Source organism: Schistocerca serialis, chromosome 4 (assembly GCF_023864345.2).
Source record: "Schistocerca serialis cubense isolate TAMUIC-IGC-003099 chromosome 4, iqSchSeri2.2, whole genome shotgun sequence".
Taxonomy (NCBI): Eukaryota; Metazoa; Arthropoda; class Insecta; order Orthoptera; family Acrididae; genus Schistocerca; species Schistocerca serialis.
This window is the reverse complement of record NC_064641.1, coordinates 417,463,041-417,487,446: the sequence shown is the minus strand read 5'-3', so window position 1 is coordinate 417,487,446 and position 24,406 is coordinate 417,463,041. Positions and strand designations below refer to the sequence as shown.

The following is a 24,406-nucleotide window of genomic DNA, read 5'->3' as shown; positions in this document are numbered from 1 at the left end:
CCGTCGCTCCCCTACTGACTTATCACCACCCACACTAACTGTGGTGTCACCGCCAGACACCACACTTGCTAGGTGGTAGCTTAAATCGGCCGCGGTCCATTTAGTACATGTCGGACCCGCGTGTCGCCACTCTGTGATCGCAGACCGAGCGCCACCACAAGGCAGGTCTCGAGATACGGACTAGCACTCGACCCAGTTGTACGACGACTTTGCTAGCGACTACACTGACGAAGTCTTCTCTCATTTGCCGAGAGACAGTTAGAATAGTCTTCAGCTAAGTCCATGGCTACGACCTAGCAAGGCGCCATTAGCCTTGCATAGTTGATAGTTATCGTATGAAATGTCTGATCAAGAACGTTGTAAACCAACAAGGATAGATAAAAGTTAAGTATTCGAGGAGCTGCATACTTTTCTTATTAGAATTCACTACTTATCCTATTCCAGAATTCACGCCTGTCTGCGTTAGATAGTGTGCATTTCGACCTCCTCTATCTACAAGGCGTTGGCACATTTACCAACACATCACTAACCACCCTGGGGACTTGCCAACGACACACCCTATCCCAAGTCTATTTTCGTACAAAACATCATGTGATGATATATTTTATTTCACATTCATAGTTTAAAGGTATTTTAGTACACCATACTGCGATGTACGCTATGTTACCACACGTCGCTGGGGCCGGCGAAAACGCACCATTGCCTGCCGGGCACCGCGACCGCCGCACGGCACCCTCCCGACGCCGTTGCCTCCACGCGACGCTCCGACCAGTGGGCCGACACCGCCCGTCAGGCACTCCATCACCGGCAGACAAAGCGATACGCTGTAACGCGGCAGAACACAACGCGCCCGGTCGCCGCCGCCTGCCCCACCACACCCGCGCGCACGGAGGCGGCACCCATCACAGCGCCCTGGCCAACGGCAAGGGTCCCGCAAACAGACAAACAGATACGCTTAAGCCCGCCGCACCCAATACAGCGCCCTGGGTACAGTGCGACCGCACAAACCGATACGCCCAGAGGTACGACGCACAAACTACAAGCAAGGGGGCACACGTGCCACTGGCGCCCAGCCACGGGCGTCTCGTCTCGCGACAAGACGAATCCCCCAAGCTAGGGCTGAGTCTCAACAGATCACAGCGTGGCAACTGCTCTACAGAGTACAACACCCCGCCTGGTACCTAAGTCGTCTACAGATGATTCTGAGTCCCGACATCGATATATAGACACTCATGGTCGACCGGTAGAGGCAGGGCGGCGACGGGAAGAGATTCCAGACAGCGCCGCCCGAATGCCCCGTCTGGGAAACAATTTGGGCCCGTATGGCGAGGCGCCACGTGGGTCGACCGTGCCTAGTAAAGTCACGTATTTTCGAGCCTTTCGACCCTCGGGACTCCTTAGCGATATCGTTACCACAATGGCTAGACGGGATTCGGCCTTAGAGGCGTTCAGGCTTAATCCCACGGATGGTAGCTACGCACCACCGGCCGCTCGGCCGAGTGCGTGAACCAAATGTCCGAACCTGCGGTTCCTCTTGTACTGAGCAGGATTACTATCGCAACGACACAGTCATCAGTAGGGTAAAACTAACCTGTCTCACGACGGTCTATACCCAGCTCACGTTCCCTATTAGTGGGTGAACAATCCAACACTTGGCGAATTCTGCTTCGCAATGATAGGAAGAGCCGACATCGAAGGATCAAAATGCGACGACGCAATGAACGCTTGACCGTCACAAGCCACTTATCTCTGTGGTAACTTTACTGACACCTCTTGCTGGAAACTCTCCAAGCCAAAAGGATCGATAGGCCGTGCTTTCGCAGTCCCTATGCGTACTGAACATCGGGATCAAGCCAGCTTTTGCCCTTTTCCTCTACGCGAGGTTTCTGTCCTCGCTGAGCTGGCCTTAGGACACCTGCATTATTCTTTGACAGATGTACCGCCCCAGTCAAACTCCCTGCTTGGCAGTGTCCGCGAATCAGATCACGCGAGGCAGTAAATGCGCCGCACACGCGAATGCGCCGACGCACACAGGACGCAGGCTTGCACCCACATGCACCGCACGCTGAGGCGCACGGACACAGAGCGGCGCGTACGCAACCCTAACACGCTTGGCTCGAGAACACCGTGACGCCGGGTTGTTATACCACGACGCACGTGCTCTGCCTAACCGAGTAAGTATAGAAACAATGAAAGTAGTGGTATTTCACCGGCGATGTTGCCATCTCCCACTTATGCTACGCCTCTCATGTCCCCTCACAGTGCCATACTAGAGTCAAGCTCAACAGGGTCTTCTTTCCCCGCTATTTTTTCCAAGCCCATTCCCTTGGCAGTGGTTTCGCTAGATAGTAGATAGGGACAGTACCTTACATGGGATCACTAGCTTGGGGATTCCTGAGCCTTCGCTCATACTCCCTTCGAGTTGGCCCCCATGATCCACCGTCCAGTTTCCACCCCCAGCTGTACTGTCCTGGAAAAACTACCCCCAGGATGGGGGAATGGAACCTCCTACTAGGAGGAGCACCCTCTGCCGCCCTTAGGCGCCCATGGGGAACCACGTGGAGGCGGTGCCGCCAACCTTGTCACCGACCCTTGTGACAGGGATATAGCATCCACAGAGAGCATGTCGTTTGCACGGGAGGCAAATCTCCAGGTTGGCCAGACACACAAGCTGACGAACTCTGGTTTTCCAGGTTCTGTGGCACCATTTACCTTCAGACACACAGTTCATACATACAATACATATATATATATGTGTATATATATATATATATATATATATATATATATATATATATATATATATATGTACATATTTTTTCAAATGAATAATACAGGAGAACATTATTGTATCTATACATCTATTATACCTTGTGCTTACAGATCTCTTTCATGTGTTCACTTTCGTGGTTAAACATATGCCGACATTTCTACGCAACTGTCTGTAAGCTATTTGTTTAGGTGTGCTAATGCAGGCACCCTGTGTCTTACTGTCTTGATAGCTATGTGGTGGTAGAGGTGTATCATCTGTAGTCAGATTTGTGTGGAGAGACCACACTTATTATGTGTATGCCCACATGTATGCTATATGCACTTACACCTATGTAGTACATGTTTGTATTTACACTCTAAAACTATATACTACTTGTATGTGACAAACTACTCTATGACTATTACTACCCAAGAATATATGCATCTATATACTATTTTTAGCTTCTTGTCTTTTCATTTTGGGTGTCAACCCATGTATACACCAGCATTTGAAATATGTTCACTTTACACATATAAGTAATATATCTATATCTACCCACTGATGACTAAACCATTTTTATGTGTGTGGACCTATATACTTGTTTATATTGGTTAACTTAAGTATAAGTCGTTTCTTAGATTATTCTAGACTTTCACCCATTTCAGCGATTGTCCTTGCTACATCTCTGACCTCGAAAACTTCTTCTGCATAGAGTTTTAACGCAGTGTAATTTTCTTTGTTTTTCACCAGCATAAGCTTCGAGTTGAACACATTATGTCCCACAGCATTTTTAAGTCTGTGTCTTTGTTCCTCGTAGTTTCTGCATACACAGAGGATATGGTCTATGTCTTCCTCTTCTCCACAGGTGCAGGAGGGATCTGTTTCAATTTTCAGTTCCCATAGTTTCTTCTTTAACACATGTCCAGTAAGGAGACAGGTGAGTGAAAAGGGTGGTGTATTCATTTTAGTCCATCCAGTACGCCAGTGAGAGACCTGTTGAGACCATTTGTACATGTCTCTTCCCTTGTCTGAGGACTCCCACCTTGTCTGCCATTCTGCTTATAGTAGGGATTCTATGGCCTTGGTTTGATTAATCCCTGGTGTTTGTGTGTCAGGCACAGGAAGTCCTGCTACACTTCCACCCATACCATGTCTTGTGTGGTAGGTGAGAGCTGCCCTAATGAGTTCCAGGTCCAGTGGTAAGCATCCTGCAAGCTCCTGCAGGGTTTCATTAGATATTGTTCTGCATGCCCTGGTCATTTGTAGCAGAAAAGGTCTCTGTATTGCAAATAGGATCCTTTGGATGTATCTGTTGTTTGCTCTATCCCCCCATGCTGCAGCACCGTATCTACATATTGACAGGCAAAGCCTGCTGTATATTAATTTCAGGGACTGTCGTTTGAGACCCCATTCTGTTCTCGCCACTCTTACTAGTGGTCCTGAAATTGCACCAAGTTTCTGTTGCAGTCTTCTTGCATGCTGGGTGAAGGACAGTTTTTCATCGAGGTTGACTCCCAGATACGTGAATTCATAGACAAACCTGATATTCTGTCCAAATTTTATTTGTGGGGGCCTTTCTCTATCAAAATGACCTTTTAGTGTCATAGCTACAGTCTTGGGTCTGGATATCTGTAGCTCATTTCTTTTGGCCCATTCCCTAAACGTTTGAATGGCTTGTGATCCTTTCTCCTCGAGTTGCTTCCTACTGTAGCCTTTTATCACGATGGCGAAGTCGTCTGCATATGCCACCTTCGTCCATTTATCTCCATCATCTTCCTTCACTATTTCATCGAACACAAGGTTCCATAGGAATGGGCCACAGATGGAGCCCTGGGGGCAGCCTTTCGTGATAACCTTCTCAGTTGTGCCAGCACTGGTTTCTACCATGGCTTTGCGGTGACTAAGATGGTTTCCCATAAGGTGGTAAATGTTTGGTGGGCAGTCTATTTCTCTTAGTCACCTCATTACGCTTGGCCATGATAGGTTGTCAAAGGCTCCTGCTATGTCCACAAAGATGGCCATGACATATTTTTCTTCACATTGGGTGGTGTTTAAGACCTGCCGGATTGCCATCTCTGTGGAGGCGCCTTGCCTGAAGCCAAACTGGTTTGGGGCTTTGAGGCCTGACTTCTCATACTGTTCCTCGAGGTGGCCAATAATCAGTCGTTCCAGCACCATGCCGAGTATGGCAAGCAAGCAGATGGGACGGTACGACTTTGGTTCATCCCTTGGCTTCTCCTCCAATTTCAGCAGTATGCATACGCTTCCTACTTTCCATGCTTCTGGTACTGTTTGTTCCCTTAGGCAGGAGTTGAATATGTGAATTAGTACATCAGGGTGTGTGTGTCATATCCTTTTGATTATTTTGTCGTCGATGCCATCTGGACCAGTGGCTTTCTTTGGTTTGCAAGCTTTGATGGCTGCAGCTATTTCTTCACATGTGAATTCAGGTGCAGTGACTAAGTTGTCATAGTTTTTGTTTCCTTCTTTTACTGCATCCTGTTCAGCTGTATCCTTCTCTGGATTGTCATCTGGTAGCAAGGATTTTAGCAGGTGTTCTATGGTCTCCTTCCATGTTAGGGTGTGAGTCTGGTCAGGGAGTTTTATATTACTAAGTACATTGTCAGTGCCACGTTTTGGTCTAAGTATTTTCTGTGCTACTTGCCAGGGACTGTTGCTTTTGTCACAGCCTGTTAACCATTTTTTCCAAGTGTCTTCTTTGGCATTTGTTATTTGTTCTGTATATTCATTTCTCTTCCTGTTGTAGTTCCTTTTAGCTGCCTCAGTCTCGGCCTCATCCACATTCCTGCGTGCTTGTTGTGGATTTCGTCAGGCAATTGTTGTGTCGCGTTGAAGCTGTGTGAGGGTGTCATTCCACCAAGGTATGGAGTCCTGCAGCTGTGTCCTTTTCTCCATGGATCTGTGGCAGCTTAAATTTATTGCTTCCTCCAGGCGCTTCACTTTTTCAGCTATGCTCATTTCCGCACTGTTCATTAGGTTGGCTATTTCACCTGCGAACCATTGGTCAAATATTGGCCATTTTGCTTTGTGTGTGTGTTGTATTTTTCTTGTTTTGTTGCTTGTCTCATTCTTTGTGGAGGTAGCACAGTGTAAGATATTGCTCTATGGTCACTGGTTGTCCGCTCTTCATGCACCATCCATTCCACTATGGTTCTTGCTGCTGTTGCTGTACACAGTAAGAGATCTATGTTACTTTCGCCATTTGGCCCACTGAAGGTTGTTAGTTGTGATCCTTGTTTATTATGACAAGGTTGTGCTGGCTTATGAAGTCTTCCAGTATCCTTCCTTCAGCATCAGTTGTGTTGCCATGCCACATTGGGGAGGTTGCATTTGCATCCATCCCTATAATTACTTGTTTTCCTGTCAGTTTGTTGACAATTGTTTCGAGTTTGTGTTGGAAGCGGTCTAGAGGTTGGCCATATTGACAATTCATGCTTACGAGGTAGAGTTCTCCAAATGACCCACTTACACTAGCAACAGCTGTGTGTGCATCACATAGGGTGGTGAGTTGCAGCACATTTAGTTCTTTGGTTCTGATTATTATGGCCGCCTTTGGTGTTCCATGCTGAGGGCTGTAAATGACTCGAAAATTAGGAGGATAACCCTTGATTTTGTCAGCAGATGTGTATGGCTCCTGCACAAGTAGTACATCTACTTTGTCCCCCTCCATTCTTTTCACAAGTTGGCCAGGGACTGTTTTAGACCTCTGGCCATTTATCTGCAGAAGCTTTACTGAGTGTTTTTGCAAGTCTCTTGCTTTGTTACCATAGGGTGCTTCTTCATTTTTATTCTTGGCCATATTCGGTTTTTCGGTTTAATAGTTCCTTTATTCTGTTATACTCTGGGCAAGTTTGGTCCTGAACTGAGTGGTTACAATCCCTCTTCCCACGCTTGCAATTCTCGCATTGTGGTGGCTGCTTCTTCTTTTCACACTCTTTAAAGCTGTGACCTTGGATTGCACAGTGTCCACAGATGGTTTCCTTACTTGTACACCTTGTTGATGTGTGGCCATATCCCTGACACTTGTAACATCTGCTAATGTTTGTATAGTTTTGCACCCTGTGGGATGTGCAGCTAGATATATACGACCTTGTTGGGTTATGTGGTTCCATGTTTTTGGTGCTACTTCAAGTACCAGGTTTATTACGTCCCTATTTCTTGGTCCACTTTTGAAAACATCTCGGGTACCACTCTTCTTCCATGTCTCTGGGGCCATCATACACCATTACCCTAGGATTTCTCTTCTTGGGGTTTGAGAAAATTAGACCTGAACTCCTAAAGTCTTTACACGTTTTAATTTTGTCAGCCTCCTCATCGTTTTGGACTTCGATAATGACGCTATTGTCCTTCATGATCCTACATTTCGAAACTCTTACATCTCTGAGTGATGTTTTGATGACTTTTTTCACTGTTTCTTCCACCTGCTTTGAGTCCTTCTGTGACTTTTCATCTGGCTTTATGACCAAAACATTGTGTTGGGGTTTTGAGGGTACAGCTTGTTTTGGAACTATAGCTGTTGAGGAAACCTTTGCAGCGACGTCTCCTGCACTGGTGCTGTATTGAGGTGGGCGTTTTTGAGACACCTTAGCTCTGTTTTTAATCCTATTATTTCTGCCTCATATTTTTTTAATATCTGTTCATACACGGATAATTTGCCCAGGATATATTTTTTTGCCCATTATTGATTTTGTTTGTTTCATTGAAGAGATATGCTTCCATCTCTTCTCTTATTGTCACCATGTTTTGTGCGTCCTCCTTTGCTTTAGTGATCTCCTCATCCATGCTGATCACCGACTGCCTACAAGCCTCCTTTGTTGGAGCCATACTGTCTTTTCTAGACCCCATTTTGGTGTACTATTTCGGAGGGTTACGCAAGGCAGTTTATGTTGACCAGTTTCATGTGGTGGTGCTTGTGAGGCTCCCTCTTTCTCTCATTTATTGACGCGTTGCAGGCGTCTTGCGAGGAGATACTGGGCCGCGCTGTTTACGGCGACAGGTTACCGCCACTTTCTCGTGTTTATTTGACGCGCTACAGGCTCCTGGCTAGGAGATGCTGGGCCGCGCCGCTTACGGCGAGAGGCTGCCGCGGGACGCTAGAGTGGTGGCTGCACTCGCTGCGCTGGGGACTAGCCTACCGTTGCCGGCTGGGGACCAGGCTTCCGGCCGGCTGCCTGCAGCAGGGGAGGGTGCACTCGCGGCTGGTCTGCTGGCGCGCAGCAGCAGAATAAAAGGAATGCGAAGCCTAGTGCCACCCGCACGCCGTCGCTGCCCCAGAAATACAGATTCACGTACGGAGGGTTCATACAGTAATAATCCTACTTCTATATCTACCCTAGTGCTGCACGGTCTTTTCTCTCAACTGCAGTTTATGTACTGCATCGAAGCTGCCGTCAAGTCCAGGGGAGACGCTGTTTACAACATTATTAAAGCTATTTGATTCTTAATACTAAGGCACTGGGGATCGTTTTATGCACTTTATATGAGAGAGGATAGTCCTCTCTCTCACTTTGTCAGCTAGCATTCTGCAGATCGTCTGAGTAGATAGGGACAGCAGGAATCCCGTTAATCCATTCATGCGCGTCACTAATTAGATGACGAGGCATTTGGCTATTCCAGCCGTCTTTATTCCGAAGGAATAAAACATACATAAACAAATAAACATGGTACATTAGGTATGTAGGTGTTGTGTACCTCGCCAATGTCCACCACAGGAGTGGGGACTTACAGGGCGAACACCATGATAAAACTTTTGTATAAAGAAAGGAAACAAACACAAATATGAAAGACAAGAAAAGACAGAGAAGAATAAAGACGGAATTCCTCCTGCTGATAGGCCCCAAGAGTCAGGGCAGAAGAATAACCAGCAGCCTAGCCGACCCCGGCTCGTGGCATGAGCCTTTGCGCCGTCATCCGCTCGTAGATGCGGTAACTTGTGCAGCAGCTCCACAGTACTCTGGTGCTGAGTACTGCCAGTTCTCGGGGTCGAAAGCCTAACTCGGAGGTGTCCCTCGCCGATGCTGGAGACCATGTGCCCCTACAATTCAACGTTGCGGTGGACAAAGTCACCTCCTCGACGTCACGGTGCAGGTTGGAGATGGCATGCCAGATGGACGGCGTGTCGTAATATGCCGCGTTCTGGGAGTGCCACCAGTCGAGTCGAAGATGGTCTCCGACTACCTGGGCCTCGATCAGGCAGGCGATACTGTCTTTAACCGCACCACGTGAGGCTTGCGGATTCCCCCAGGTGTGCGGATGTGGGGCTCCACTGAGAGATTGAAGCCCCTCTGCACGAGTCCACGAGCGACTTACCACACGATTGTCTGGCTTGGGACCCGTGCATCCTGAAGCAAGCCTGTAGTACATGGTTGGCGTTCTCCATGGCCTGGCAGCAGGCACGACATCTGGTGTCCACCTCCCGCCCCGACTGCGCCGTGCCCTCGTCGGAAAGGCGTTGATGCGGATGCAGAGAGCGTCGATGTAGTCACGCCCAGATAGCAGTCGAGTGGTGTCGGCGACCCTTTGACGGCGGCGGAAGATGAAAGCACCGCAACATCGATGGCGATGAGCAGGTGTGTAGCCCACATTTCTCCAACCTGTGTTGACGACTTGAGGAGGTGGCCCTCCCACGTAAGGTGCCGCTCCAGCACCCCAATCTCACGCTGCACCTCGTCCATGCCTGCACCGTCAAAGGCTGGCCCTATCTTCTTTAGCGCCAGGAGATAGGACTGACGAAGGGTTGGCCCCATCCAACGGCACAATGGGATGCCGAGGCCCACCTGGGCAACTGTAGCTTGGAAGTAGCCCAGGGGGATGTCCACCGGAAGGTGGTACCATCTCTTGATGGCGGCCCTGATGGTGACGTCCGCTGATGTCAGGGCACCCACTCGGGTGCGGCTGAGGGCCAGCCCATGGTACAGGACAGGGAGAAGTACGTTTGTGAGAGTGTGGAGGCGCTGTTGTGGCTTCAGCTGAGCTCGGGAGATGACGTTGAGCTGCTCCCCAGGTGGCGACAGGGGTTGAAGATGCAGCGACCCGCAGTGGAAAATTGCAGCCCCAGGTACTGGAAGGTTTCACCCACACACAGGGCATGCATGGTGGTGTTGCCTGCCTTGAAGGTGCTGTCGCCGTCCACATTCACCTTCTTTTTGCGTCCAGACGTGACCAAGGCGAGGGTGAAACACTTCCGGGCGTTGATCTGCAGCCCCAGGTGTGCGAGGGCTGCAATGGCTGCATCGATGAGGGACAGCAAGCACCTCGGGGTACGCGAACAGCAGGGCATCATTTGAAAAGGCCGCAGCATTGACTCTGCGACCAAGTATCTGAGCTCTGATGTGGCAGGGAAATTGACCTAAATCATACTCCACCACAAATTTGAAAAGGTGGGGGGGGGCGAGAGGATCGCCCTGATGGACGCCCTGTGAGGGCTGCACAGACACGCCCACGATTGCGCCGCCCGCTATCACTGTCTTCCTGCCCTCATAGCATGGCTCGACGTATTCGATAAAGCAATCCGGCAGGCCGTGAGCCCTCAACAATGGGCGAAGGGCAGCATAATCCACCGATTCAAATGCTTTAGAAACGTCGATCGACGCCACAAAGGCAGCTCATCATGAGCAGACTGCATCGGTGAGAGCAGTGTCCAGGATGAAGGTGTTCTCCAACATCCCATCCCGGAGGATGAATGCCTGCTGACATTCGTCCACAGTACATGTGTGCATCAGGCGCGACATGAGAACCTTGTGGAAGGTCTGCGCCAGCACCGAGCAGACCGTAATGGGGCGAAAGTCAGAAGGGGATGTTGGTGCAGCCGTTTTGGGGAGAAGGGTCTTGCGCGCGTGAAGCACACGCTCAGGAAGGGCATCGGCCAGAAGGAAGAGGTTCATAAGCTTGACGAGGACTTCCTGCGGCAGGCGCTGCAACTGAGCTGGAGTAAGGCCGTCCGGACCGGCCGCTGATCCCCTGGGCGGCAAGGCAGCCGCGACCTCCTCATGTGTGACCGGCCCCCACAGGCACTCAAGAGCAACAGGCTCCGAGTGCGGCAGGCGGCTGTCACGGATGAAGCCCGCGGTGGAGATGGGCTTCTTGGCGAAGAGGCCATGCACGCAACGCGCACGCGACCTTCGGAAGGCATCCTGCATGTTCGCGTACTCCCATCGGCGCCGTTTGCGCCATAGCTGCGGCGGAGCGGCTGGCGGCCGCCTCTGTGGTTGGCGCGGCCTCTGCGCGCTCCTGCTCGTCCTCTCCCCTCTGGACCCGACCGACGCAAGGGCATCCGGGAGCATGCCGAGGATGACTTCGAGCGGCGTACCCGGCCCCAGACCGATGACTCGGTCCAAAGCAGAGAAACGCTGAGCGGAAGCAGGCAGCCCCACTAGATGCTCCCAGATGGCGGCGTCAGTTGGCCCCTCCGGCGGCGGCCCGGTGGTGTCGGCCGCGAAGTCCTCGGCTGTGTCATCGGGTGGCGCAGCGCCTTCGCCCGCATCAGGCACGGCCCTTGCTGCTCCCCAGTGGGACACCGGCTCTTCCCCCCGACCAATCTCAAGCGCCTGCATAAACTTGGGGACAAGCTGCTTGTGGCAGCCTTCCGCTGCTGGCACTTGATTGCCTCAAGCGTTCGGTCGGCGAACATCCTAGTCAGTTCTTGATTGACAAAGAAGAACCGTGCATCCCTCACAAGAAACAGTTCGGCCTCTGCTTTGGCGAGCGACAGGACCTCTTCTTCCGTCCACCTCGTGTGATGTCTCTCTGTGACGATCTCTGCGTTGGCGGCCGCTGGGTGTTGGTGGTGGCGGTGCACCCCGAGATCGTTCTTGGTTGTAAAGTTGCGGTGGCACTCACTGCAGGCATAAATTGCTGCACCCGTTACATCTGCGGCACGGCCGGTTGGCCAGATAGGTGCTGGGGAAGCTCAGGTGGCACCTTCAGCGGAAGGGCCACCACTTGTACTTTCTTGAGTGCTGCCCCCAACTGAAAAGGAATATTGCGAAGGGGGACTGGTAACCCCACCAAGCTCCTGTTGTGGTCTTCCATACTGCGAAATCAGCGGGCCCACGTGAAGGGGAGAAGACTGCCGGAGAGGTGAGGCTAGGAGGGCTAGGCCCATGTATTGCGCATCACTCTCCCTGTAGCTACAAACCAAAGATGGCACCTCGCAGCAGCAGCACGACTACAGCAAAACCGCGTTTCGAAAAGCCGAGTACGAATGCAGGCGCACCACCACCACTGGGCCAGGTAGGTGGACAGCCTCGCGGCTATCTTGTCCAAGTTATTATACAGCCACTGGTGAGGCAAGGAAGCAATCATGTCCGGTTTCTTTAACCTAGCATTGCCTTCTACATATGTCATGGAAGGGTGTTCATTCTTGTCTAGCCGTGCGCCAAACTGTACGCATGAACTGCTAGCGTATTCTAATACCAGCTGTAATGGTGTTACAGACAAGTTCCCTAATGAGGAACTGGCGGAAATGTAACCGACTCCATATAGCCTTATTACAGGGTGCCCATGCACCTCGTGCGCCAACAACGAGCAGCATAATATTTGGTGGGCGGCTCAGATTGTATTTCCGCTGGAGTGCGCTGAGAACCGCTGGCTGCTCGTATTTCTGCCTCTTGATCGTTTCGGCACAATTGAGACTCCCGGTATACTCATATGTTATGGTTGTCTCAATTATTGTCCCAAAACCCGTTCCTGGCTTGAAGTCCAGATCGTGGATAACTAGAAGGTCTGGGACGTACCGGTCCGAGTTGATAAGTGTGATAGATGGCGCTGTAATCACCTTGTACCCTTTGTGCCCAAGTTCTTTTTGAATTGAGCTACCAACTCGGTCATGTCTATCTATGCTAGCAAAATGTGTAAGTGGGCAACGTTGGAGGACATGCTAAAGAGTCTTTCTCCTGTTCCTGCAAGGACCTCCTGCTCTGCAGTTGGTGGCAGAATCCCGTATATACGGGGCTCCTCTGGTGGGCAACAAACCAATTCGCAGATGGACTGCGCCGATGTATTGCCTACCTGTCCAGAATGGTGGAGGGCCATTGATCCACTTATTGCACTCGGAGTCATGTTGGCAATATTCCAAGCTACGGCCTAGTACAGAATTGTGTAACCATGCCTGCCAATATCTTGTAACCCCATCAGACATTGGGATAACTACTGAACCTTTAACTGTTAGGACCTCTTGAGCCTGGCTACAAGCTTGGACACGGTTTCTGTTTTAATGATGGCTTGCAGGTGAATGTCGTTAACAGACGACAACTGCTGAATTCTCCTGTAAAATACAGAACCAATCAGCAGCCTTAATGCTGGTATACCCAAGCCACCGTCACGCTGCTTAGCATGGAGGAATGGCGTTGGAGTTGTCTTGAGCAGGTGGAGAGTTGCCTTGACGAACTGTATGATTAGGTGGTTCAAGTAGTCTAACCTCTTGGCTGTGATGTTACTGTTCTGCAGGATGTGAACAAGCCTCGGTATGAGGTATGTATGCAGAACAGTTATCTTTTGCCAGGGCTTGAGTGGGGCATGTTTCAGGCGGTCCAACAGGGATGACAGAATAGACGGAGGAGTCTGAATTCCCTGGTGCTCAAAAGTGTAACCCAGGTAGTGCAGCTCTTCTTGCACGTTCAAGGCAGGTATTTTAGCGCCAGATAACTTGAACAGACTTTTAGTTTCGACTGCACATCGTTTGGAGTGTGCCATTCTAATAAATTGAAAGGCCTTGCTTGTTGAGGGATTCACTTCTAAAGCCGTGCTCTTAGTAAACCTTTCAACACAACGCAGATGTTGTTGCATGCCCTCTTTGGTCAACGAGAGGAAAACAATGTCATCAGCAAAGCCGAGAATAGCAAACTTCTCTCTATTGACTTCCACCCCATAGGACTGGTTGACTTATCCCATAAGCCTGGCCATTACCATATTAAAGATGTCAGGACTGAGTGGATCACCTTGTTTGACTCCCCTATGAAACTCGACTTCCCGAAATGTGTCTTTACCAAGTTGGAGATTGGTCGTTTGGCCTTTATAAGATGACAATATATACTCTAGAGTCAAGTCATCCACTCCATGAGACCACAGTGCCTAATGTATGGCACTCCAAGATACCCGATCGAAGGCTTTCGTTAAATCAAGGGCCACCAAAAAAATTGGCTTTCCTCTAGGCCTATACTCCCTGATAATTACATCTAAAGAAAGTGCATTCGCCATGATTCCATCAATGGATCTGAAGCCATACTGGGAAGGATGGATAGAAATGACCTGGGCCAACCTGAAAGCCAAGATCTTATTGACCAGGTGTACTACCATTGATGAGATAGTTATTGGTCTCCAGTTGGATGGAGAGCGCAGGTCGCCTTTCTTAGGTAGAAGGCAGGACTTGCTCACTGTAAATGCAGATGGTAGTTGTTTTAAACCAAACACCACATTAAGCAGGACATTCAGATCCGCATTAGGAATATTTCTCAGAGGTCGTTTCAGCCCACGGCCTCTAATCATTCGCTTTACCGGATGAGACTCGTGCGAGCACCAGCTATCCTGAGGGAAACTTCGGAGGGAACCAGCTACTAGATGGTTCGATTAGTCTTTCGCCCCTATACCCAGCTCCGATGTTCGATTTGCACGTCAGAATCGCTATGGAGTTCCATCAGGGTTTCCCCCGACTTCGTCCTGGCCAGGCATAGTTCACCATCTTTTGGGTCCCAATGTGTATGCTCAAGGTGCGCCTCACCTCGCAATGAGGACGAGACGCCCTGGGAGTGCGGAGGCCGCCGCCCCATGAAGGGCGGGGAAGCCCCATCCTCCCTCAGCCCGCGCAAGGCGAGACCTTCACTTTCATTATGCCTTTAGGTTTCAACCAGCCCAATGACTCGCGCACATGTTAGACTCCTTGATCAGTGTTTCAAGACGGGTCGTGAAATTGTCCAAAGCTGAAGCGCCGCTGATGGGAGCGACTATTCCGCCCGAGAGCATCCCGAGCCAACAACGGCGCGGGTCCGGGGCCAGGCCAGGTAGATCTGTCATCCGGGAAGAACCGCACGCGCTTGGTGGGAGCCCGAGCGCCCAAAGAGGCCAATCGACTCCTTCAGATACACCGCCGAGCAGCCAGCCAGGACACCGGGGCTCTGCCCAACAGACCCAAACCAAGGCCCACGGAAGGACAGGCTGCGCACCCGGGCTGTAGGCCGGCACCCAGCGGATCGCGACGTCCTACTAGGGGAGAAGTGCGGCCCACTGCACACCGGAACGGCCCCACCCTGCGGCGAGTGGAAAGGCAACCGGACACGACCCTGCCGCGGATTGCTCCACGTGGGCAGCTGGCCCCATCTTCCGAGGGCAGAGGCCAGTGGCCAGATGGGCGTGAATCTCACCCGTTCGACCTTTTGGACTTCTCACATTTACCCCAGAACGATTTCACATACTTTTGAGATCTCTCTTCAAAGTTCTTTTCAACTTTCCCTCACAGTATTTATTCGCTGTCGGTCTCGTGGTCATATTTAGTCTCAGATAGAGTTTACCACCCACTTGGAGCTGCACTCTCAAGCAACGCGGCTCGAAGGAGAGGTCCCGCCGACGCTCGCACCGGCCGCTATGGGCCTGGCACCCGCTACAGGCCGTGGTCTCATTCAAGTTTCACTTGGGCTCGGCGCGAGGCGTCGGGTTAGTGGACCCTCCCAAACACCATATGCCACGACAGGCGGCAGCCTGCGGGGTTCAGTGCTGGCCTCTTCCCTGTTTGCTCGCCGCTACTAGCGGAATCCTTGTTAGTTTCTTTTCCTCCGCTTAGTAATATGCTTAAATTCAGCAGGTAGTCTCACCTGCTCTGAGGTCGTTGTACGAGGGTCCCACGGAACACCGCCAGCCGGCTGTGCACGCTACTGAGAAAGTACCAGTATGCCAACCGCCAAGCGATGGGCGCGCATCGCAAGTTTAAGGAGACGCGGCTGGTAGCCACGACACTCCCAGGTCTCCGAAGCGGGGCAAACTTCGCGTGCGTCAGCATACGTAGCCGACCCTGAGCCAGACATTGCTCAGGAACGGAATCCATGGATCACAATGTGCGTTCGAAACGTCGATGTTCATGTGTTCTGCAGTTCACATGTCGCCGCGCAATTTTCTGCGTTCTTCATCAACCCACGAGCCGAGTGATCCACCGTCCTGTGTTCTTTTCTTAGTTTCCACTGTCTCTTTAAAAACAGTTGCAGAGGCGGGACTGAGGCGCTTGACGGCCCCTGTTCCGATGTTTTGCCCAACGGCCTCACGGCCGATGGGCGTCGTACGGCTCCACGCCGGAGCGGTCAGGCACTCGGCCGAAAGTCATTCAAAACCGGCGCCAGGGCCAGGTGCAGCAGGCCAGCCGCTCCAGAGCTTCAGCACTCGTACCACACATCATTTCCGTTAGTTTTGAGAAGCACACGTGGTTATGCACGCGGCCCACGGCTGCTGCCGTACAGGGAGCGTGTTGCGCGACACGACACGCACATCGAAAGACATGCAGTCTAGTCGGTAATGATCCTTCCGCAGGTTCACCTACGGAAACCTTGTTACGACTTTTACTTCCTCCAAATGATCAAGTTTGGTCATCTTTCCGGTAGCATCGGCAATGACAGAGTCGATGCCACGTACCAGTCCGAAGACCTCACTAAATCATTCCATCGGTAATAGCAACGGGCGGTGTGTACGAAGGGCAGGGACGTAATCAACGCGAGCTTATGACTCGCGCTTACTGGGAATTCCCCGTTCATGGGGAACAATTGCAAGCCCCAATCCCTAGCACGCAGGAGGTTCAGCGGTTTACCCCGACATTTCGGCCTAGGAAGACACGCAGATTCCTTCAGTGTAGCGCGCGTGCGGCTCAGAACATCTAAGGGCATCACAGACCTGTTATTGCTCAATCTTGTGTGGCTAGAAGCCACCTGTCCCTCTAAGAAGAAAAGTAATCGCTGACAGCACGAAGAAAGTTACATGACTAGTTAGCAGGCTAGAGTCTCGTTCGTTATCGGAATTAACCAGACAAATCGCTCCACCAATTAAGAACGGCCATGCACCACCACCCACCGAATCAAGAAAGAGCTATCAATCTGTCAATCCTCCCGGTGCCCGGGCCTGGTGAGGTTTCCCGTGTTGAGTCAAATTAAGCTGCAGGCGCAACTCCTGGTGGTGCCCTTCCATCAATTCCTTGAAGTTACAGCTTTGCAACCATACTTCCCCTGGAACCCAAAAGCCTTGGTTTCACGGAGGCTGCCCAGCAAGTCATCGGAGGAACTGCGGCGGATCACTGGTTGGCATCGTTTATGGTTAGAACTAGGGCGGTATCTGATCGCCTTCGAACATCTTACTTTTGTTCTTGATTAATGAAAACATACTTGGCAAATGCTTTCACTTCTGTTCGTCTTGCGTCGATCCAAGAATTTCACCTCTAATGGCGCAATACGAATGCCCCCGCTGTCCCTGTTAATCAATCCCTTGGGTTCCGAAAACCAACAAAATAGAACTGAGGTCCTATTCCATTATTCCATGCACACAGTATTCAGGCGGGCTTGTGGAATCGCCTGGAGTTAGGCGAGTAGACGCTTTCAGTGCGACCACCCATGCTCTCAACTGAGCTTGCCGCTGCCGACAGATGCCCGGGAACGTGCTGTCGTGGCGTTGCTGGCGGGAGTCAACAGGCGGCCACCAACGATGACCGGGCAGCTCCAACGCCAGCGCCACAGAAGGGCCAAGCCCCACCTGGGTGACAAAGCGAACTCTCCCAGCACAGTGCACGCGCCAACACTTCCGCACAGCTGCGATACAAACCACCAGCGAGAACCGCTGGGGCGACCGAGCAGCAGACAGCGTCGCGGCGCCGAGTGCCGGCGGCGGCGCATCCTCAACGCACACAGCCCTCAATCAGACCAGCACACTGCAGATGTCCACCGCGCTTCGCACCGGGCTCCCGAGGATCGATTTTGACCGCACGGCGCCGCGCGCAAGGTGCACCGGCGCGGAGCTGCGCCGCCTGCCGCGTCTGTCGGCCGGCGCGCCTGCCACTGGGCGCCCCCACCAGCCGGCAGTAGCGCGTGCGCCCACGCAGCGAGGCGCCAGAATGCCGGGCGGTCCCCCCTCACTGGCCGGGGTCAGTCCCACCCAGCCACTGACGCATATCGCTTCATACCCACATGCCTTTTTCACGTTCGTGGGTATGACGGGTATCGCTGAAACAACCGGTTAGTAGCCGTACCGATCGTTGCTATCACAGATTCATCTCCAGCGTGATAAACCGCTCAACAACGGATTTCCAGGTCATTTGCGTATCTTCAGCAGCAAACGTAGACGTCCATCGGCATTTTTGAATTCAACGATTCTTTCATGCCTGTATGTTATGTGTCATGACACGCTACATCAGCCCACAAACGCGCAGCTAAGTGTGCACGACGAGAGATTACGTGGAAGGTGGCCAGTGTACGTATGCGATGTCCATTGTGTATCTGACTGTCGACCGGCCTCTGTAGCGTGTTGCAGATGTGGAACGCAGTGCACCATGGTATCACGTTGTGTGAGAAAATACGACTAAATCCGAATACACGCATCACTACATCAACAGACGGCTCACGCTGATCCCCATCCAGGGCGACACGTGATCTGTTCGTCCGTCCCCCCCCCCCCCCCCCCCCCACACGTCTCTACGGCGTATAACAGTGCAATCTAGCTATAATGGGGAGACGAGACAAATAGCATCGTGCACAACATATGGACCTTGGGGTTCACCGTTGTTGGGCGCAGCCATTGTACGGTCACACATGTGCCATGGTGTTTCATTCAATATGTAACGACCGATGGTCACTATAGTGTGTGGGTTAGGCGTACGACGTCAGCAGACACTGGACACAGGCCGTACCACGATGTACACCGATTGCATCGGCATGCGAATGCCAGTGAACAGCTGGGAAGCTCATTGAACACGCAAACTCCTGACCGACCAGCTTGAAAAGGCTGGAGGGCGATATACGCCCTGCTGCAATACGTATTACACTGGACAGTGTGAGTATCTGCAAAGTAATCTACACTCGCAAGGTGTTGATGGTAGCGAACTATGTTGGAGGGTTGCTGATGGGCAACACTACATTAACGATTCGTATTCCAATTACAGGGCAGGTTAAGGCACAACGTGGGTTAGGTTATGGCACAATGTGGGTTAGGTTAAGGCACAATGTGGGTTAGGTTAAGGCACAACGTGGGTTAGGTTAAGGCACAACTTGGGTTAGGTTAAGGCACAACTTGGGTTAGGTTGAAGCATAACTTGGGTTAGGTTAAGGCACAACTTGGGTTAGGTTAAGGCACAGCTTGGGTTAGGTTAAGGCACAAGTTGGGTAACGTTAAGGCACAAGTTGCGGTAACGGTGAGTGTACGGGTCTTGGGTTCATTCATAGTGAGGATAGTTGGTAGCTGCCTCATGCAGCGCCAGATATGTCAAGTCAGGATGCACATTTGGCTGATGTAAGGTGGTGTGTCAATTCCATGCTTTTACCAGGGGAGTGGCAGACCTATGTGTTTCATTCCTGGTATTGTTTGTCTTGTGGCACAAGTATTGTTGTGATGTTGGGTACACCACTGTGGAGGATATGTGAGGATATTGTTGGCTGATCTGAGCAATGGTGCTTGTGGGCGGAGTGGGACATTCTGTCTTATTAGTGGACGTCATGTTCTGGTTGTGATAGTGTGGATGGTGTTATGTGGCAGAGAGGATGCACTGGATGTTGTTCCATAATGGTGCTTTATTGTTGTGGCTGTGTCTGTTACAGGCAGAGTGTACTGTGTGATAGAGTGTCTGGGTGAAGTGGTGTTCACATTGTGTGCACCAACTTAGAGCATGTATAGGGACAGCGGGATTTTGGCATCTTTTTTTTATTTTTTCTTTATTGTAATTTGAACACCCCATACAAGGTGGACTGGCAGCGGAAAAGTGTACTCCGCTCTTCAGCCATAAGTAGTACAATAAAAGTGAAATGGAGACAGAAAAGTAACAGCCTGACGGCTTAAAAAACAGTAGATAAAATAATTAAAAAACATGAAGCCGTTCACACTGGACGAAACAAACAAGAAAACTGTCGGCACTATGCACAAACACTGACGAGTTAGACGACACATGTGAACGATGGAGCGTGGACGGCGAAAAACACTGATGCACAAACACGACGGCACAGACTCTAAACCGAGGGCGATGATCTCCGGCGCGCGAATGTTCACAATGCGTGTGCGAGTCCGGGGACCTGCCAAGAGAGGAGGAGGAGGAGGAGGGGCAGGGGGAGAGCGAGAGGGGAGAGCAGAGACGCTACAGGCAGTGGAGAGAGGGGGGAGAGAGGAAGGGGAGGGGAAGCCCGGGGGAAGAGGGGTGGAGGGAGGGGACGGGGGAAAAGGAAAGAGAAGGGAGGGGAAGAGAAGGGAGGGACGGTGCCTAAGGGAAAGGACACTGGAAGTGGGGGGGGCAGGGTCAAAGTTGATAGGAGGGGTAGATGGAGGGGAGGAGGACATCGTCAGGGAGGGGGAGCTGGCGGAAGCCACCTTGGGAGAGAGTAAGGAGGGTGGAGAGATGGAGACTAGGCGGGACGTGAGAATACAGGCGCGGCAGCGGGCGGGGATGGGAGAGGATCGGGGATACGAGCGGTTGAGGAGGATCAAGTTTATGGGAGGTGTACAGGATCCGTATCCTTTCAAGGAAAAGGAGGAGGTGGGATGAGATCATACAGGATCCGCGTGGGGAAGGGAGACGGATGCAATAGGCAAGGCGGAGAGCATGGCGTTCAAGGATTTGGAGGGATTTATAAAAGGTAGGGGGGGCGGAGATCCAGGCTGGATGGGCATAACAAAGGATAGGGCGGATGAGGGATTTATAGGTGTGGAGGATTCTGGAAGGGTCCAGACCCCACGTACGGCCAGAAAGGATCTTGAGGAGATGGAGTCGGGAACGTGCCTTGGCTTGGATTGTACGGAGATGGGGAGTCCAGGAGAGGCAACGGTCGAGGGTGACGCCAAGGTACTTAAGGGTGGGAGTGAGGGCGATGGGACGGCCATAGACGGTGAGATAGAAATCAAGGAGGCGGAAGGAAGGGGTGGTTTTGCCTACAATGATCGCCTGGGTCTTCGAAGGATTGACCTTGAGCAACCACTGGTTACACCAAGCGGTGAATCGGTCAAGATGGGATTGGAGAAGGCGTTGGGAGCGTTGCAGGGTGGGGGCAAGGGCAAGGAAGACGGTGTCATCGGCAAACTGGGGAAGGTGGACAGGGGGTGACGGCAGCGGCATGTCTGCCGTGTACAAAACATACAGGAGGGGGGAGAGGACGGAGCCTTGGGGCACACCGGCGGAGGGGAAAAAGGTGTAGGAATCTGTGTTATGGATGGTAACATAGGAAGGACGGTGGGAGAGAAAGGAGCCGATCAAACGGACGTAGTTAATGGGAAGGGCGAAGGTTTGGAGCTTGAAGAGGAGACCGGAATGCCATACGCGGTCATATGCACGTTCGAGGTCCAGGGAGAGGAAGATTGCGGAACGACGGGAATTAAACTGTTCAGAAAGGAGATGAGTGAGGTGAAGGAGAAGGTCGTTGGAAGAGAAGGACGGCCGAAAGCCACACTGGGTAACGGGAAGGAGGTGGTGCTGGTGGAGATGCTGGTGAATGCGTCGGGTGAGGATAGATTCCAGGACCTTGCTGAAGACCGAGGTAAGGCAGATGGGACGGTAGGAGGAGACGGCGGACGGCGGTTTGCCAGGTTTCAGGAACATGAGGATACGGGAGGTTTTCCACAGGTCGGGGTAGTAACCGGTGGACAGGACTACATTGTAGAGCCTGGCCAGGGTGGAGAGGAAAGAGACAGGAGCTTCACGAAGGTGACGGTAGGTGACACGACCGTGACCAGGAGCGGTGTTGCGTTTTGTGCGGAGTGTAGCAATGAGATCCTGTGTAGTGATAGGGGCATTGAGTTCCGCGTGTGCAATGTTGTCCAAGTACTGTAAACCTGGGGCGAGCGGAGGGACGGAGGTGTCAGTTCGATCGCGGACATCCGGAAAGAGGGAGTAATCGAACTGGGGATCATTGGGGATGGAAAAGACATCGGAGAGGTAGGAGGCAAAATGATTGGCCTTACTTGATTTTGGCATATGGGATATGGGATATAACTGTTCTTTTTTTTTTACTTTATTGTTATTTTAAAACCTGTACAACAGGCAGGCTGTCAGCAGCACACTACGCTGCTCTTCAGCCATAGAAGACACAAGCAGCAAAAACAGTGAGAAGACACATAAGTCACAGAGCGGTGGGCAATAAAACAGGAGACACATAGAGACAATCACGGAGCCGTTCACACTCGTCGATAATCCACACTGCTAGCTGATGAGACGACGCACAACCACTGAAGATGAGGATGGCACTGGTGAACGATGGAGGGGACGGTGAACACTAAACACTAAACACACAAAACACTGATGGCGGCGACCTCCGGCGCGCGAATGTCCATGTAACGTGTGCGAGTCCGGGGACCTGCCAAGAGGGGTAGAAGGGGGAGGTGGGGGAGAGGGGAGAAAAAGGATGCCAATGGCTGAGGAGTCGGGGTCAGGAGGAGAGGAACAGGGGAGGGGAGGCCAAGGGGAGGAGGGGGGGAGAAAAGGAGGACGGAGGGAAAAGGGAGAGGAGGGTGGGAGGGTGCCCGGAGGAATAAGTACAGGAGGAGGCCGGGAGGATCAAAGTTGGTAGGAGGGGTAGATGGAAGGGAGGAGGGCATCATCAGGGAGGGGGAGCTGGCGGAAGCCACCTTGGGAGAGGGTAAGGAGGGTGGAGAGATGGAGACCGGGTGGGACGTGAGAATACAGGCGCGGCAGCGGGCGGGGGTGGGAGAGGATCGGGGAGACGAGCGGGTGAGGAGGATCGAGTTTGCGGGAGGTGTACAGGATCCGTATCCTTTCAAGGAAAAGGAGGAGGTGGGGGAAGGGGATGAGATCGTAGAGGATCCACGTGGGGGAGGGGAGACGGATGCGATAGGCGAGGCGGAGAGCATGGCGTTCAAGGATTTGGAGGGATTTATAAAAGGTAGGGGGATCAGAGATCCATGCTGGATGGGCATAACAAAGGATAGGGTGGATGAGGGATTTATAGGTGTGGAGGATGGTGGAGGGGTCCAGACCCCACGTACGGCCGGAAAGGAGCTTGAGGAGACGGAGGCGGGAACGTGCCTTGGCTTGGATTGTCTGGAGATGGGGAGTTCAGGAGAGGCGACGGTCGAGGGTGACGCCAAGGTACTTAAGGGTGGGAGTGAGGGCGATGGGACGGCCATAGACGGTGAGATAGAAATCAAGGAGGCGGAAGGAAGGGGTGGTTTTGCCTACAATGATCGCCTGGGTTTTGGAAGGATTGACCTTGAGCAACCACTGGTTGCACCAAGCGGTGAACCGGTCAAGATGGGATTGGAGAAGGCGTTGGGAGCGCTGTAGGGTGGGGGCAAGGGCAAGGAAGGCGGTGTCATCGGCAAACTGTAGAAGGTGGGCGGGGGGTGACGGCGGCGGCATGTCCGCTGTGTACAACAGGTACAGAAGGGGAGAGAGGACGGAGCCTTGGGGCACACCGGCGGAGGGGAAAAAGGTGTAGGAATCGGTGTTATGGATGGTGACATAGGAAGGACGGCGGGAGAGAAAGGAGCCGATCAGACGGACGTAGTTAATGGGAAGGGCGAAGGTTTGGAGCTTGAAGAGGAGACCGGAATGCCATACGCGGTCATATGCACGTTCGAGGTCCAGGGAGAGGAAGATTGCGGAGCGACGGGAATTAAGCTGTTCGGAAAGGAGATGAGTGAGGTGAAGGAGAAGGTCGTCGGAAGAGAAGGACGGCCGAAAGCCACACTGGGTGACGGGAAGGAGGCGGTGGTGGCGGAGATGCTGGTGGATGCGACGGGTGAGGATAGATTCCAGGACCTTGCTGAAGACCGAGGTAAGGCTGATGGGACGGTAGGAGGGGACGGCGGACGGCGGTTTGCCAGGTTTAAGGAACATGAGGATACGGGAGGTTTTCCACAGGTCAGGGTAGTAACCGGTGGACAGGACTACATTGTTGAGCCTGGCCAGGGTGGAGAGGAAAGAGACAGGAGCTTCACGAAGGTGACGGTAGGTGACACGATCGTGACCAGGAGCGGTGTTGCGTTTGGTGTGGAGTGTAACAATGAGATCCTGTGCAGTGATAGGGGCATTGAGTTCCATGTGTGTAATGTTGTCCAAGTACTGGAAACCAGGAGCGTGGGGAGGGACAGAGGTGGCAGTTCGATCGCGGATATCCGGGAAGAGGGAGTAATCGAACTGGTGATCGTCGGGGATGGAGAAGACATCGGAGAGGTAGGAGGCAAAGTGATTGGCCTTACTAAGGGTGTCAGGGAAGGGGTGATCAGATATAACTGTTCATGAAATGTAAGATATAGGGGTGGACTGCAACTTAGGAGTGCGGCAAAAGTCCGCCGTTCATCCGCTGGAGTAGCGAGTTGGGCGGTGGGGGCGGCGCATGGACGGGTGCCGGTGGAGTGATTGTTGGTCGACCACTTGTTATGGCACGGCCGCTAGATTTGGGGCACCTGTGGTGGACAGAGGGTGCAGGATTTTTGCCTAGGGTCGTAAAATGGCCACTGTGG

The 24,406-nt window shown here is 52.2% G+C and overlaps 1 long non-coding RNA gene and 1 pseudogene across 1 annotated transcript in view; both read right to left on the bottom strand.

Moving 5' to 3' along the window:
• LOC126474986 (uncharacterized) overlaps positions 1 to 24,406 on the bottom strand; it is a 490,806-nt gene that overhangs the window by 238,319 nt on the left and 228,081 nt on the right. The window lies entirely within an intron of this gene.
• On the bottom strand, positions 15,769 to 15,923 carry LOC126476505 (5.8S ribosomal RNA; annotated as a pseudogene).